We start from the raw sequence: 15769 nt of genomic DNA, 5'->3' as shown, positions 1-15769 counted from the left end.
ATGCACATTAGCCGGTGTGTGTGTGTGTGTGTGTGTGTGTGTGTGAGAGAGAGAGAGAGAGAGAGAGAAAGAGAGAGAGAGAGAGAGAGATACCCCTTCAATCCCAGCACTCAGAAGGCAGAAGCACGCGGATCTCTGTGAGTTCAAGGTCAGTCTGGTCTACAGAGTGAATTCCAGGACAACCAGAGATACAAATAGAAAAATTCTGTCTCAAAAAACCAAAAAATAAAAAAAAAACGCACGTTTACTTTCATTGTAGCCTCCCTATACACAAGAAAAGTGTCCTCACACCACAAAAAGGAATTCTCTGTGGTATTAAGGGTACTTAAGGATCCCTGCAGCTTCAGTACCCTCAAGAGTCTGTCAGAAGTGGTAGGTGGGTGATGGTGTCAAAAAAAAAAAAAAGTAGCCTTTTCTCCTGCACCCGCCTGTAACCTAAACCCCCATGGATTCCTGCTCGCCCAGGCCACTGTCTCCACTCACTACCAGCTCGGCACCACCAGCCTAGCTCCTTGCCCTGTTGCTATGGGGACCAGCCTGTGGCATCCCGGGCTGAGCCCCGCCTGCCTGCCTCCTTAGTTCTCCACGTGCTGGCTTTGTCAGGGCTCTGTCTCCACAGCTGTGGCCAGCAGAAGACAAGGGCGCTGCCAGAGTAGGCAGGACCACCCACAGGACCCCAAGCGGGACTGATCAGGGCCTGAAGCACAGCTCAGCTCTTGACATCTCTGAGGAGACCCCCCCAGCTCGCTGCCCTCTGGGACTCGGGTGAGCTCCTCCGGAAGCTGTCCCTCGGAAAGTGTGCCAGTCTCCAAGGTTGCCTGCTTGGGGCGACGGAAGGCGCGAACTCCTCGTTTGTTTTAAAATGACTTTCATTCCCAAAGGAAGACGGTAAGTACTCTGGCTTTCAGGTGGCTTTGGGGCCTCCTTTGGGGGATCTGTGTGGCTGATTTCCAAGGGGCGGAGCCGGCAGGCAGGACTCTTTCTGAAGGAGGAGGAAGGTGTGTAATGAAGCCTCCTGAGTGAGGCTGTGAGGAAGTCACTGGGCCTGTCTGCTGTGATTCTGGGGTCCCCAGTTTCCACAAAGAATTAATTGTCTAGGTATTTATTAGACAATATGCAGAGATTTCTCCACCCTTAGTCCACTCTTCCAATTTTGTTTTCAAATGAACAGCAAGGGAAAATAATATACTTAAATAATATATCATTGCCTGTAAGGGCCCCATGTCAGTGGACAAGCATCTTGTCACCCCTTTTTCCTTTAGTTAGTGTTCCTAGTGCTGCTCTCCTGGAAAGTCACCTCTAACGCAAGTGACAATAAACCAAGAAAAAAAGGGATAGTCTGCTTTTCTGTGGGGAATTGGAGGATCATTGAAAGAAACTTGCTCTTTAGGTGAAGGAGGGGGAAATTTTATCAAAGGGTCATGCAGTGTGGCCTGTCTGCACTTTCTGGTGCAGACCCCTGGGCACTCCAGAAAGTCCCAGTCCCTCCCTCCTTCCCTTCTTCCTTCCCTTCTTCCCTCCTTCCTTTCTTCCTTTCCTCCCTCCCTCCCCCCTTCCCTCCCTCCCTCCCTCCCTCCCTCCTTCCTTCCTTCCTTCCTTCCTTCCTTCCTTCCTTCCTTCCTTCCTTCCCATTCTTCCCTTCCATCCTGCACTCCTTCCTTTTCTTGTTTTTATGTTAGCCTAGGCTAACCTCCTACTCACATGTAGTTGAGTTGGAACTCTAAATCCTCTACCTTCCAAGGGCTGAGATTATAGACACACACTACAGTATCCATTATCCAGCTCAGCTGTGTGTAGATTATGCTCTATATCAGTGGTTCTCAACCTATGGGCCATGAACCATTTATGGGTTGAAAGACATTTCCCAGGGGTTGCCTAAGACCATCTGCATATCAGATTTCGCATTATGATTCATAGCAGTTCATTCATTATTTACAGTTGTGAGGCAGCAACAAAAATCATTTTTTGGCTGGGGGTTACCGCAACATGAGGAACCGTATTCAGGGGTCGCAGCGTTAGGAAGGTTGAGGACCATTGCTCTATGTCACTCTGTAAGCTAAGACAGAGTTCTCATTTCCTAGAGCAACTGAGAACATAGGTATGGTTGGCTGAAATTAGCCTGAGGTGAAAAGAATGTGTGTTTAGCTGTGTGGGGGCGGGGTGGGGGGGGGTAAATGAGGGGTTTGAGTAGGTCATTAGGGGCTGTATCTTGTACACAGAAGTAAGTCAAGGATCTCTGTAGTGGTGAACCCAGCTGTTCTTGGATGACAGCTTACAGCTTCTCCTTCCCTGACTTTGTTCTGGGGTAGGGGGTGGTCCACTGAAGGGCTTCTGGCTTTGAGGCCTGAAAACCAGGATTATCTAGGGTGGGCAACTGATTTCCAGTCCCTCCGCCCCAAGGCTGGGCTGGGTCCCAGGGCATCTCCTCATCCTTGGGCCCAGGGACTCAGAGCTCAGGCTCCTGACAGAGACCTTAGTTTCCTTATTTGCGCTGTGAGAGCTTGTTTGGTGAGAGTCAGCCTATTGTTGGTCTGGTACTGTTCCAGCAGAGTGGGTTACACACACGTGGCCTTGGGGCCAGAGCACCCACTGTAAGAGGATCATGTGTCACCTATTGGCAGCCTTCTGTGGCATGGAAGAGCCAAGGGTACTTTTATGTCCTGAGTGGCTGGCAGTCGGGTCTGATAAGAGCTCCCCACTTCCAGCCTTCTGGGAGACCATACACATCTGGTCCATTTACTAAGTTTAATGGATATAGAGTCACATCACCCTTGCAGCTTCAGAGTGCAGCTGGGGCGTACACTCTCTCCCATGGAGGGAGGCTGAGCGGGGACTATCAAAGACAGAACAAGCTGGGGTGGAGACTCAGCTCAGCGTTCCAGGGACCTCTGAGACCCCATATGTGTCTTTGTGGCCTACAGTCCCATAAGAGGTTAAGAAGCTTTGCTGATAGAGATGTGTTCAGGAAGAGGGAGGAGACTGACGACTGCCCTGTCCAGATCAGCACCTGCCCCTGGATGACTATCACAGTCCCAGGTGTGCAGCCAGCGAAGGTGCAGCCATCTGTGCCTACCGTCGATCTGTGTGAGCCAGCAAAGGTATAGCCAGCCACCCTCCCGCAGTCTGCTGAGAAGCTCTGTTTGAGTCAGTTTCGTGGAGTTCAGTCCGTTCCCAAACTTGCTTTGTAGCCAAAGGCGATTTTTAATTACTGATCCTCCTGTCTCCAGCTCTCGGGAGCTGGGATTTCGTGTGTGTACCACCATGCCCAGATTACACAGTTCTGGGAATTGAGCCCCATGCTTCATGTATGCTGTCCCATGAAGGTGCTGTACCAGCTGAGTCACATCCCCAGGCCAACTGAGGAACTTTTAATCTCCCAATGTCCAAAAGCCCTGTGCCTACTGCAGGGGCCTAACTAACCAATCGCTGACCATATCTGGTCATGACATCTGGTCATAGATAGATCTATGATAGATATAAAACTAACTAATAGAATCCATCCTTCTTCTTTCCTTCTCTCCTTTTCTCCCTCCCTCCCTCTTTTTTTTTTTTGTTTGTTTGAGACAGGGTTTCTCTGTTTCTCTGTATTCTTTGGAACCTGTCCTGGCACAAGCTCCTGTAGACCAGGCTGGCCTCAAACTCATAGAAATCCACGTGCCTCTCCCTCCCTTCTTTCCTTCTCTCCCCCCATCTCCCTTTTTCTAGATAGCTCTGTGGGCATCCTCAGTTGCTGACAGCTCGGTTCTTTCCAGTTCTCCACACCCGCAGCTTGCCAGCTCAGCCTCATCCTGTTAGAAGGATCCTCGAAGTACACACCTGCTGTTGAACCCTGAGCAGTTTTCGCTTAGGGAGGAGCTGGGAATAAAGAGTGAAGAGTAAAGGTTGGGTCCAAGTGGTGGTAAAAATAACCATTTGGCAGGATTTAGTGTCTGGGTTGGATGCGGAGGGTAGAGGCAGGTTCCACATCGCTCAGGCTTCAGAGGGTGTTCCTGGCTGACGCCGCGCAGCTGCACCGGAACAAAGCTGGAATTATGGTCTATTCAGGGCCTGATGGAGTAGGGGCGTGGCCACCCCTTTAGTGCCTTAGTTTTTATGGATCACTCTATTTATGCTTCGACGCTTTTTTTCTTATAGTGTAAAGGAGGGGGGGGCACCAGTCACAGACTTCGCATGAAGGGCAGACACATCAGAGCTTTTTGTTATAAGTAAGAAGAAGCAATTGCTTTCACTTCAGGCTCAACTGTTATTGGAGGGATTGCCAGAGTCAGCCTGTAATTATGTCCCCTGTCTGGGATGCTCTCAAAATGCCATTTCACTTAGGCACTGAGCTGGTACTGCCTCTTCAGTTCAGAGCTGAATGCTCTGTGCGCTAAGATGACTGAACCATCAAATATTTGAAAAGCTTTTTTATTTTTAAGATCAAGAGGTATAGAGAAGCCTCATTAATTAGCTACTCTCTGTTCCCAGCGTTTTACGTGCACGACCTAGTCGGAGTTAAGGGCTCATCCAAGGTCAATGAGCTGACTGATTTCACACACAGACCTTTTTTGAGCACCCTGTGGCTACTTCCCCGAGAGGAGAAGGTAAGCCCCGGTAAAATTTTGTCAAAGTTTGGGAAATATTGTTCACCCCTGACCTGAGTGCCATTGTAATTGAATGACCTAGAAAGATTTCTGAAAGAAAAGAAAATGGTTTTCAGAAAAGGGACTCGCTCTCAGCTCCCCTCTCTCCGTTTCTTGGCTACATTTTTCCTTAGGGAAATTTAAGGGCGGTGAAGGAGGAATTAAAATCTCCATATATAAACAGACACGGAGACAGCTGGCTCTCATTGCACAAGAACTCTGGGCTGAGAATCTTGGACGAGCAACCAGAAGTTTTGCGCTTTTATTTTTAAATGGATTGACTTTTCTCTTGGTTACAAATATTGTGAATTAATCTCGTAAAATGTATGAGTTATTGAGAAATTTTGAGAAGAAAACAAAAATTATTGTATGCTCATTACCCCAACAGAGCCACACAAGTGGTCTCCTGGAAGCGTTGTCTTCCTGGGTCTAGGCTATCATTCAGAAGGAGTTTGGCTGTTGGACCCAGAAGCTGACAAGCGTATCTGGGGGCTGGGAAGATAGTTCCATCTGTAAAATGCTTACCTTGCAAATACAAGGACCTGGGTACAACCCTCAGATCTTACATAAAAGGAGCCGAAGAGATGGCTCAGTTGGTAAAGCACCCATTGTGCAAGCATTAGGTCCTGAGTTTACATCCCTAATACCCGTGCACATTGATCCCAGCAGAGGCAGAGGCAAGCAGATCTCTGTGAGTTCAAGGCCAACCTGGTCTACAAGAGCTAGTTCCAAGATAACTAAGACTGTGACGAGAGGAAACCCTGTCTCAAAAAAACAAACAATCAAACAAACAAACAAAAATATTCATGTACAAAAAAGTAAGGAAGGGGCTAGAGAGATGTGGGTAAGAGCACTGCTGCTCTTCCGGAGGACTAGGGTTTGGTCCCCAGCACCCATACAGTGGCTCACAACCATCTGTAACTCCAGTTCCAGGAAGTCTAACCTTCTTCTGGCCTCTGAGGGCAAGGTGTGCGCATAGTACACACACAGACATGCATATAGGCAAAGCACTCAGACACAGAAATTGAGGACCATACCTGATCATGACTGATGGTTTCCCCACACATGTGCCCCCACACACAATTCATACCTGCATATGCATATACACTACCAACATAAGCACAACATGTACACACACACACATTCACACCTGCACATGAATATACACATACACACATAAACACAACACACACAGACACAGACAGACAGACAGACACGCACACACATACAGACACACACACCCCTCTGGGCATGATGCACTGGCATGTAACCCCAGTGCTGAGACAACTGGAATACACAATGAGACTTTGTGTCAAAAAAAGAGAGGAAAGGAGAGAAAAGGTGTTCAGGACCTAAGGAACCACACTTGAGGTTGCTTTCTGGCCTCCACATGCATATGCACACAAATGTGCCCACACATACATGAACATGCACACACACATACATGCAAAGATGCTCCCTGTCCATGCCTCTTGGAAGTACTAGAAGGGTCTCCACCCTTCTGCTTTGTTGGTCTGGTGTTTATTTGTCTTTATGAAAAGATAAGACCCACTTAGACATTTTGCCCAGCACTTGGATTCTAAAGGGTTCCAGGAAGGATTTGGGACTTGTGACTCTCAGTTCCCAAGAACAGATGGGTAACTGGAAAACTCCATGCCCTCATGGCTAGAGTGACTGGTTGGGACCCAAACAAATGAAGGGCTAGCACGGGGGTTCCCTTGCTCTGCAAGGTCTCACTGTCTTTCCTTCTCCAGGAATTGCCTGTGGAGCCTGCTGTATGTTCTGTGTCTAGCAGCTGATTAGTAAAGGGTCATTGACTAGGTAACAGCATTGGCTCAGCCTCAGCTGTGGGTTCTGTCCTGGCAAGTGGATCTTTCCTATGGGGATTCCCAGAAAGTGGCATTTTCCCATACATTCCCCTGTAGACAGGTCTCTGCTCCACTTCCCTCTCCTTCAAGGTCTCTCTGAGTCTGCTCTTGGGCTTTTGATCTTCACAGAGGAACCCGAGTTAGGGGCCTGGTTCCCCCTAAGTCATTGCTAGGTTTCTTAGAGAATAAGGCTTAGGGATCTTATAGGCAGGATAGGGGCCTAGGAAGGGGTGTCCTTCCTCTTGGGAGCTGCCTCCTGTGCAGTGAGCTGCTTGGCAGGAGAGGGAAACACCCCTGATGGATATCTGAGGGGGACCTGGAGCCGATGTGGCCTTCCTCTGCAGAGCCTCTGGCTGCACGAAGTTATTCAGGGTCCTTGAGGTTGAATAGCATATACAGGCCTTCATGTCTACGGTATTATGGTTTGAATATGAAATGTCTCTCACAAGTTCATGTGTTTGTTTCAGTTTTTGAGACAGGGTTCCATGTAGTTCAGGCTGGCCTCAAACTCAATATGTCGCCAAGGACTACCTTGAATTGATCTTCCTTTCTGCACCTCTGCAGGGATGGAATGACAGGCATGTGTCACCATGCCTGGCTGGTTAGTGTTAGCTTCCTACTTCATAGCTGGTGGAGTTATTAGGGGAGGTCATAAACCTTTAGCAGGTGGGACCTCTCTGGAGGAAGTACATCACTCACTGGGGGCATCCCTTGGATGTGTATTATCCTTGGTTTTTTCCAGTCCCACCCTCTCTGCTTCCTGATCAGTCACTATGTAAAGCATTCTATTACATTCCCACTGCCACAATGGACTGATAGATTGTGAACCTTGAAACCTTTGGCCGGGATAGGTTCTTCCTCCTTTAAGCCGTATCTGGCAGGCAATGTGTCTCAGTGATACACGGTTAACACATCAGGAACATTGGAGGGCCGTGGGTTCATCAGGCCATTGGTCTCACGTACTCTTGGCTGAAATGATCAGAAAAATTAGAACATGTGCCTTCACTTCCCAGTGCCCACTCTTCTACTTTGGGCCGGAGCCTCCCTCCTTCTGACCTCAGGTCACCTCCTTGCTCTTTTCCTGATGAAAATATTGTACTGTGGATCTACTGCTGCCTAATATATCACCCAGAATTTAGTGGCTTAAAAAAGTGGTAGGGGCTAGGAGATGATTGGGTGAGTGATTTAGATCCCACACACAAGCCATTGTGGGCAGTTCTCATCTGTAACCCAGTGCTGAGGAAATGAAAGAAGTGTATGTCTGGAGCTCACTGGCCAGCCAGTCCAGCTGAAAGAGTGAGGTCCAGGGTCAGGGTCAATCCCCAGAGCTCACTGGCCAGCCAGTCCAGCTGAAAGAGTGAGGTCCAGGGTCAGGGTCAATCCCCAGAGCTCACTGGCCAGCCAGTCCAGCTGAAAGAGTGAGGTCAAGGGCCGGGTCAGACCCTGTCTTGAAAAATAACATGAAAGGCCAGCAAGATGGCTCAGGGATGTTCTGTATTGGCGTCCCTTCCAGGGAGGCTTCCAACCCAAAGAACAAAGAACACCACACAGAGAATGGCCTCATCAAATCCAGTGCTCACAATATCTAGCAGCAGACATGGACTGGGAAAGTTGAGTCTGGCAGCCCGAGTGTTTCTGGTTGAGCTTTCTCCCCATGACTGTGCCCCTGGTTTCTCTTCCCACCTCAGGCTCTTTTCTACCATATGATAGATAATAATGCCCTCTTGGAAGTGCCGTTCTCCAGGACACAGTGTTCTCACTCTTGATGTTAGGCTGTCTTCTCCTCCTTGTCACAGAGTTTTGGGGGGCAGCTCATTCCCAAACAAGAAACCTTGAAGGACACTTGATATACACACTTGGGTCTAAGTGGGGGTCAACTTCCTCTCAAGCTTGATGAAATGAGTTTGATCTCTAGAATGGCGGAAGTGATCCCACATGGCGGAAGTAGGGAACTGACCTCTGAAACTGTCTTCTGGCCTCCACATGCACACCATGGCCCATGTGCACCCACTCAAAAACACTCAAATTAAAATGCACTATAAAAGGTTAGGAGGGGAGAGACAGGGAAGATACCCTACATTGACCTCTGACCTCAGCATACATGTGCACCCTTGCATGCATGTACCCATGCACACACAGGTGAACACACTTACATGTGTATACTCATATCCTACACACACACACACACAAGCACACAGTAGTGAATCTATTACCTCTGTTCAGTTGTCTGGTCAGGAATTTGGGTGAGGCCTGGCTCTAGTTACTGTCAGATGGTGGCTGGGATACGCATCTTCGAAGGTAGCTCACTCTTTCATTCAGGGCAAGTTGGTGCTGATTGTTGGCTGGGGTCTCAGTTTCTTGTGCATAAGTCTTAGAGCTGCTTGATTACCCTTCCAACATGGAGACTGACTCTACCCTACCACAACGGAAATAGCAGTGCTGTGTGTGAATGACCCGATCTAGGAAGTCACCCGGCCACCTATGCAGGCTGTATTGGACACTAGTATTTATGAGTCATTCGTAGTGGGAGGGGCAATGAAAGAGTTTATCAGGATATAGTCATTTTCTGAGACAGGGCTCTCTATGTAGCTTTGGAGCCTGTCCTGAAACTAGCTCTGTAGACCAGGCTGGCCTCAAACTCACAGAGATCTGCCTCCCTCTGCCTCTCAAGTGCTGGGATTAAAACTGTGTGCCAGCACCATCCAGCTCACGGGGATTGTTTTTAGCGGTGTCACCCCAAGTCCAGGCAATGCTTCTTCCCAAGAGGGCATTGGCCTCCCTCCGTTTTCACCTCTTTTTTTTCCCCTCACTTTTTTGAGCCCTGGCTGGCTTGGAACTGGATTTGTAGACAAGGCTGGCTGCCTCTGCCTTCTGAGTGCTGGGATTAGGGGCGAGCACCATCACACCTGGCCTTGGCTTTGCTTTTAAGCCACAGGGGTTCTCCCTCCTCCCTCACTTTCTTCCCTCTCCTACTCTGAAGCCCTTCTCTCCAGTCTTCACACCTGGCCTGCCCTGCCGCTGCTCATCTTGACTTCCTCCAGCTGATCCTGACGGAATGGCTCCCAGGCCTGGTGAGAGTCCACCGCTGGCCTCCAGACTCAGGATGTGGCAGCAGAGAGACAACAGGTGCTGTGCTTCCTGGCCTGAGCTGGAAGCATCTGGGTGGCCCAAGGCCACCTCCTCAGGCCACAGGGTCCTTCAGGGAGTGAAGCAAAGGTCTCTGGGCTTCACACTGTCAGCACAGCAAGAGAGGTTCAGACAGGGACTGAGTCTCCAGGTCCTCAGACAGGGACCGAGTCTCCAGGTCCTCAGACAGGGACCGAGTCTCCAGGTCCTTGTCTGGCTTCGCCCTCACTCCTCACAACACTTCTAACGCGCATAACCTCTCCATTTTATGGAAGAAGAATTTGAGGCTCTGGGACGGTCTATCAAAGACACACGTCCTGAGAGCTAAGGTCTGAGCTCCTGGAGAGTTGGACCATTCTAGCCTATCACTTCTGCATACAGCAGCTTTGTGTGTGTGTGTGTGTATGTGTGTGTGTGTCCCATACAATGGCCAACAGAGTCAGAAGAACCTGTAAAAGTTCTGCATCACCTCAGTCTTCAGCTTCTGGAAGAGGACAATGCTCACCTTGCAAACATGAGAACCTGGGTTTGACCCCCAGAACCCACATAAAATATCTGGGTGTGGTACAAGCACTTGTAACCCCAGCTCTGGGGAGGCAGAGACAGGCAGATCCTTCAGGCTTGCTGGCCAGCCGGCCTTAGCTTTTACTTTCAGTTCCGGTCCCCTGAGAAACCCTGCTTTAAAAACAAATGGATGGGCAGCATCTGAAGAATGCTGCCTCGGCGTGTCCTCTGGCTCCAGGTGCAAGTGCACACAGGTGCATGTACACCCATGCACACGGGTGCACACTCATATGCACAGAAAAAGTCAGCTGAATAAAATAGGAGTTTAGAGAATCGAGGGGATGACTCAGGGCAAGCATGAGGACCTGGGCTCAGTTCCCAGCACCCACGGGGAAAATCTGGTGCAGTAGCAGACACCTGTAATTCCAACACTGGGGAGGCAAAGACAGAAGGCGCCCTGGGGATGACTGCTGGTTAGCCAATCTCCATGCTGATTGATCCCAGGTTGATTTAGAGAATAAGTGCCGAAAAAATAAGGTGGAGAGCAATTGAGGAAGACACTTAGCTTTAACCTTTGGCTTCCACGTGCACATGAGCACACACACTTACACATATGTGTACCTGCACACACACACACACACACACACATGCACGCACACACAGAATTTAAGATGAACTGATGCGGTGATACACAATAGCGATCCCCACATTTGAAAGATTAAAATAGTGTAAATTCAAATCAGTTGGAACCACTTGGCAATTCAAGACTATCCTGGACTACTTTGTGAGACTATCTCAACAAAACCCAAATAAAAAAAGTAGGATAGATCAAAAAGGCATTAATAACCAGATGTGGTGGCGCACGCCTTTAGTCCCATCACTTGGGAGGCAAGAAGCAGGCAGATCTCTAAGTTCAAGGTTTGCCTGATCTACAGAGTGAGTTCCAGGACAGCCAGGGCTACTCAGAAAAACTCTGTTTTGAAATATATATATATATATTTTTTACTAAAATGGAGGCAAATGCCCCCATTATTTATTGACTTCCTGAGATAATGAGAGGGCCTTCTCCTTAGGGCTGACGGGCAGTACTCAGGCCTGCTGGGGCGGGCAGTCCTCATCAGCCAGTTCACCAGAGGTTCTCCAGGTCTCTTGGAGTGGCCTTGAAGCACTCTTTCAGGGGTGGGGTCTGCCTCTTCAAACCTGTAGTCATTTTGCTGTTCCAACCAAGGTTTGAAGACCAAGTGGGGTTTCTGAGTCTGTCTGGCTTGGGTCACCTGTGTCCTGTGTATCGCATCCTCTTTCTGAAAACTTCAGTGATCTTAGGTCTGCTCAGAGGAGCCCACCAAGTCAGATGCAACAGTGGTCCTCACCCAGGGACTGTTAAACTTGAACTCAGCCCTGGCTGCTGCTCCTGCAGAGCTAGGAGCCCATGTGACTGAGAATTACGCTTTCGAAGTCATCCCCACCACAAGCAGATCAGGCCCTTCAGAAACAGCAAAGCAGCCTCCTCTCACATTGCATCATTGCTACGGAAATGCAAATATGCCACTGTTGTGTGACCAATATTGCAAAAATTAAAAAGAGGAAGTTGGGTTTTGTTCTTGAGTGAGTTCAGCCCTGGCGGAGACACAGACTGGTCTTGGAAGAACGGTGAGTAGAGACTGGCTCCTGGGATCTTTGGTGAGCCCTAAAATGTTGTCGCTGTCGTGAGGGGTGTTACATGGGGGAGGGTAATGGTGAAACACTAGAAGCCAAACAGGAACCATTCAGGCAGGCAGATGTTTTCAGGGCAGGAAGTTGCTGGGGAGTGCTAGCGGCAGCTCATTTCTTGTTGTTGTCCCTCGGTGGCTCGCACTGGAGAAAAGACAGTTGCTACAGGCATTGGCTGGCAAGAAGAGAAACTTCTGTCACTAGAGAGTACTGGACGTGCTGTTGGCAGATGGGGCACGGCTCAGACTGATGAGATGAGATGGTGAAGCTCAAGAGGGGCACAGATCCAAGGCTGACCCCAGGCAGTGATGACCCCATTCAGGGTGTCCTCTCCTGTCCTCCAGGCTTGAGGGAAAGAGAGCAGGTCTCTATCTAAGCTGAGGAGGATAGTGGGGGATAGGCCTTCCCACTCCAGGTGGCCTGGAATCTTCTAGAATCTACAGTTTAGATATTCACAGATGCACCTGCCTAGTAGGGCACTGCTAGGAAAGGAAGCTGAGCCCATCAAGGACTCCTTGGGACCTCCAAGCTGTGTCTGGGCAGCTCTGGGAGTGAGTGGTACCTTAGGAGCCTGTCAGCCCTAGGGCAGGCAAGATCACAGCAGCAGAGATGGATCGATAGGATTGTGATCACAGTCTGATTCTGTGCCGTGCAGAGGGCACAGAGACAGAAGAGGCAGGGCATATTTGAAAAGCCGGGCTCTGGGACCTGTGGGGAGTGTGGGGCAGGACTCACTGTCATTGTGAATGACCAGCCTGTTTCCGTTTTTCTGGGGATCTGTGTGAGTAGAGGATGAGCAGCTTTGAGGGGACAAGGAGAGGACCCTGACGGAGAAAGAAAGCCGGGAACAGGGTAATGGGCAGTTGCAGAGCCTAGAACTGCGACTTGGGGCAACTTCTCAGACTCTGCCTTGATTTCCCTGTCCATAAAGTGGAATCTGAATGACGCCAAGCTTGCTGAGGTTTAGAGCTTATGCAGCGCTGCCTCAGTTTAGATTGGTCCTTCAAACACCCTGGGGAGTCATGCGTGCGTGCGTGCGTGTGTATGTGTGTGTGTGTGCGCGCACGTGCACGCATGTGTGTGTACAGGCATGTGTATGTGAGCCAGAAGACAATCTCAGGTGTTATTCTCCAGGACCTGTCTTTCTTGTTTTTGAGACAGGGCCTCTCATTAGCGTGACTAGGCTGGCTGGTCAATGGGCCCCAGATCCGTCTCTATACCCTCAGCACTGGGATTACCAGAGCAGGCCATTGTACTCAGCTGTTGTTTTTGTTTTTAGCCTGAGTTCTAGGGAATCAAACTGAAGTCCTTATGCTTGCAAAGCAAGTGGTTTACTGACAGAGGTCTCTTCCCAGGCCCTGCTTGGTGAGAGAGGGAGCCCGTACAGAGTACTCTGTCAGCTCATCCTGGCCTCTCAAGCCTGTGAATGAACTGGCCGGTCCCCACAGAAACTCTCTGAGCTGATAACTTACAGAGTGCTTGGGGGGATGGGTGGGGCCAGACCCAGCAAGGACAGGAGGAAGTGGTTTGTCTCAACTGGGCTGCTACAGGCCCAGTGAAGCCTGCTTCTGCTCCTGGGGGTAGAAGTGGAGGCTATAACTTCTGTTTCTAGAGGAATCAGTACCTCCCAATGTTCAGGGGCCCCAGAGCCACACTGGACTGTGTGTACAGAGGTCAAACACATCATGAGATTAGCACTGAAATGAGCTTGTCTTCGGAAGCCTGACTGATGAGCGCGGTCCTGCTGCCCCGTGGTGAAAGTCAACTCCATAGGCTACAACAGGACTTGGGTATCTTTTTTTTTTTTTTTGGTTCGGTTTTTCGGGACAGGATTTCTCTGTGTAACAGTCCTAACTAATTCTGGAACTAGCTCTTGTAGACCAGGCTGGCCTCTAATTCATGGAGATCTGCCTGCCTCTGCTTCCCAAGTGCTGGGATTAAAGGTGTGCTCCACAACCTCCTGGTGACTTTGGGTATCTTAATGCATGTTCAGGAAGTTTCCACTGTATCGCACCTTCTTATAGGCCCTAGGTAGGCTGACTGATCCCCTATGTACAGATAGAAAAACTGAGGCTCCTTTGTAAAGTGACTGGGAAGGGAGTTAAAAGCAGCATTGGGCAGATATAAAACCCAGATGATGCGGGGTTTGTGGACTATTCCGAGATGGGTGTGTGCTGAACCAGGACAGAAGAAAGCACAGGGTTGGTCATGGCTGTGATGGCCTGTCTCTGCCTGCCCCTGGACAAGGCGACTGACTGGGCAGGGACCAAGCTAATCCAGGAAGGAAATGAGAGATGAGAAGGCCCTTCATTCATTGTGGTCACTTCCCTCTGTGCACAGGATCCTCCATGCCCCAGATACCCAGCAGGCGAACGAGGGGTTAGACCCGACAGATCTGTGCTGGTGGGAGGAGCGTAATAAGGCAGATCCTATATAAAATGGAGGCAGCACCATGATGGGTTGAGGGCAAGCCAAGTGCAGCCCGGTGACATGCCTTGCATCCACAGTGAGGCAGACATTTGGACCATCTTGAGGTTCTTCCCACTCTCCCTTCTGGTGCTCTCAGTGCTAGGACAGCCTCTTCCGGTCAGCAGGTAGGCTCTGTGGCATCTGAGCCTCACATTTGACTTTCCTTTAAAAAGCTGACTGGTGAGACCTTGTTTCAAAAACTCCCCAACTGGGGCTGCGCCTACTAGCTTCCATCTACACTGGCCACTGAACTTAGTTTACTGGTCTCAAGTCCTTTCCCCAACACCCACGCCAGTGACCCCTGCCCTGGATGGCCCCGCTAATACAGAGCGTGGTCTGTTAACTTCAGTCTTGTTAACTTTCCCTTTCTACTGTGTCACTGCCCATCTCTGAACCCCTAGGGATGAGGGATAATTAGATGTGTGGGTTCTGTAAAGCAGGGTGATCTGGACACTCAGGTTCTAGGAGGTGGGGTGATCTATGCTGGAAATGAAATCTGGAGTTTAAAGACCCCACCAATACTGCACAAAAAACACACAGACAAAGTGAAATAAATTGACAAAGCAACTTTTACTTTTGCAAAAGGGTACATTCCTAGGTGGCAAGCACATAGAGCAAGTTTTTATCCTAATGCAAGGGTCTTGTGTCTTTTCCCCACTGGCTGGGGTTCAGCCTTACTTGCTATTGGCTAGTTTAAAATCCAGTGCAAGTTTGTGAGTCTCCATGTTAATTGTCACCTACTGCAAATAGAAGCTTCTCTGATGAGGATGGAAGGGCACACTAATCTATGGGTCTAGTAAGTCGTCAGGAGAGTGTTTAAGACAATGTCTACTTGGTAGAATAGTGGTAATAGATTCTTCCCTAAGGCCTGTGATGTGTCTCGTCACAGGTTCTTGGCCTGATAATGGTGCTAGGTATGGGTTTCCTCTTATGGAATGAGCCTTAAACCCAATCCGAAAGTCGTTGTTTACTCCCATGGTGTTCATGCCACTACTACAATGCTGAGCCTGTCTTTCTAGGCCAGTCATTATGGTAGCTCAGGACACAGCTGGGTATGACTGACGGTTGGTTACTTTCTTCCTCTGGTAGCAACTTCCAGCGCCATGAAAGCTAGCTAGCAGGGATGAAACTTCCAGGTCAGCACCAACTTTATTTCCTCCATGTTTCATGACTCCAATATGTGATATCTTCAGCAATTGGGTCTTACCATCAAATTCTGTAGGGTGACCAATAACATTGGCCTGTAAAGTTTGGAGGTCTATGGGGCCTCATTGGACAACAACTCCAAAAGAGGTAACCCACTTTTAGTCCTGAGTACTTTACTTGTTAGCCTATGGTGTTTAGTAGGGGTATTACTAGTCACCCCATTATAGGGTAGCTCTAGTTTAACTCTCTCTGTCTCTGTCTCTCTCTGTCTCTCTCTGTCTCTCTCTGTCTCTGTCTCTGTCTCTCTCTCTGTCTCTCTCTGTC

General features: G+C 49.3%; 1 protein-coding gene across 2 annotated transcripts in view; it reads left to right on the top strand.

Moving 5' to 3' along the window:
- Positions 1-541: 541 nt before the first annotated feature.
- The window catches only part of Fgd3 (FYVE, RhoGEF and PH domain containing 3), a 56971-nt gene continuing 41743 nt past the window's right edge, over positions 542-15769 (top strand). Inside the window, exon 1 of one of the 2 annotated variants that reach the window (XM_075969720.1) lies at positions 542-888. The gene's annotated coding sequence lies outside the window, so the exon portion shown is untranslated. Of the gene's footprint in view, positions 889-11671; positions 11771-15769 lie in introns of those variants that run through there. The other variant, XM_075969719.1, reaches the window with a different exon arrangement.

Source organism: Microtus pennsylvanicus, chromosome 4 (assembly GCF_037038515.1).
Source record: "Microtus pennsylvanicus isolate mMicPen1 chromosome 4, mMicPen1.hap1, whole genome shotgun sequence".
NCBI classification, from domain to species: Eukaryota; Metazoa; Chordata; class Mammalia; order Rodentia; family Cricetidae; genus Microtus; species Microtus pennsylvanicus.
The sequence above is the reverse complement of the archived record's forward strand: the minus strand, read 5'-3'. Positions and strand labels throughout refer to the sequence as shown.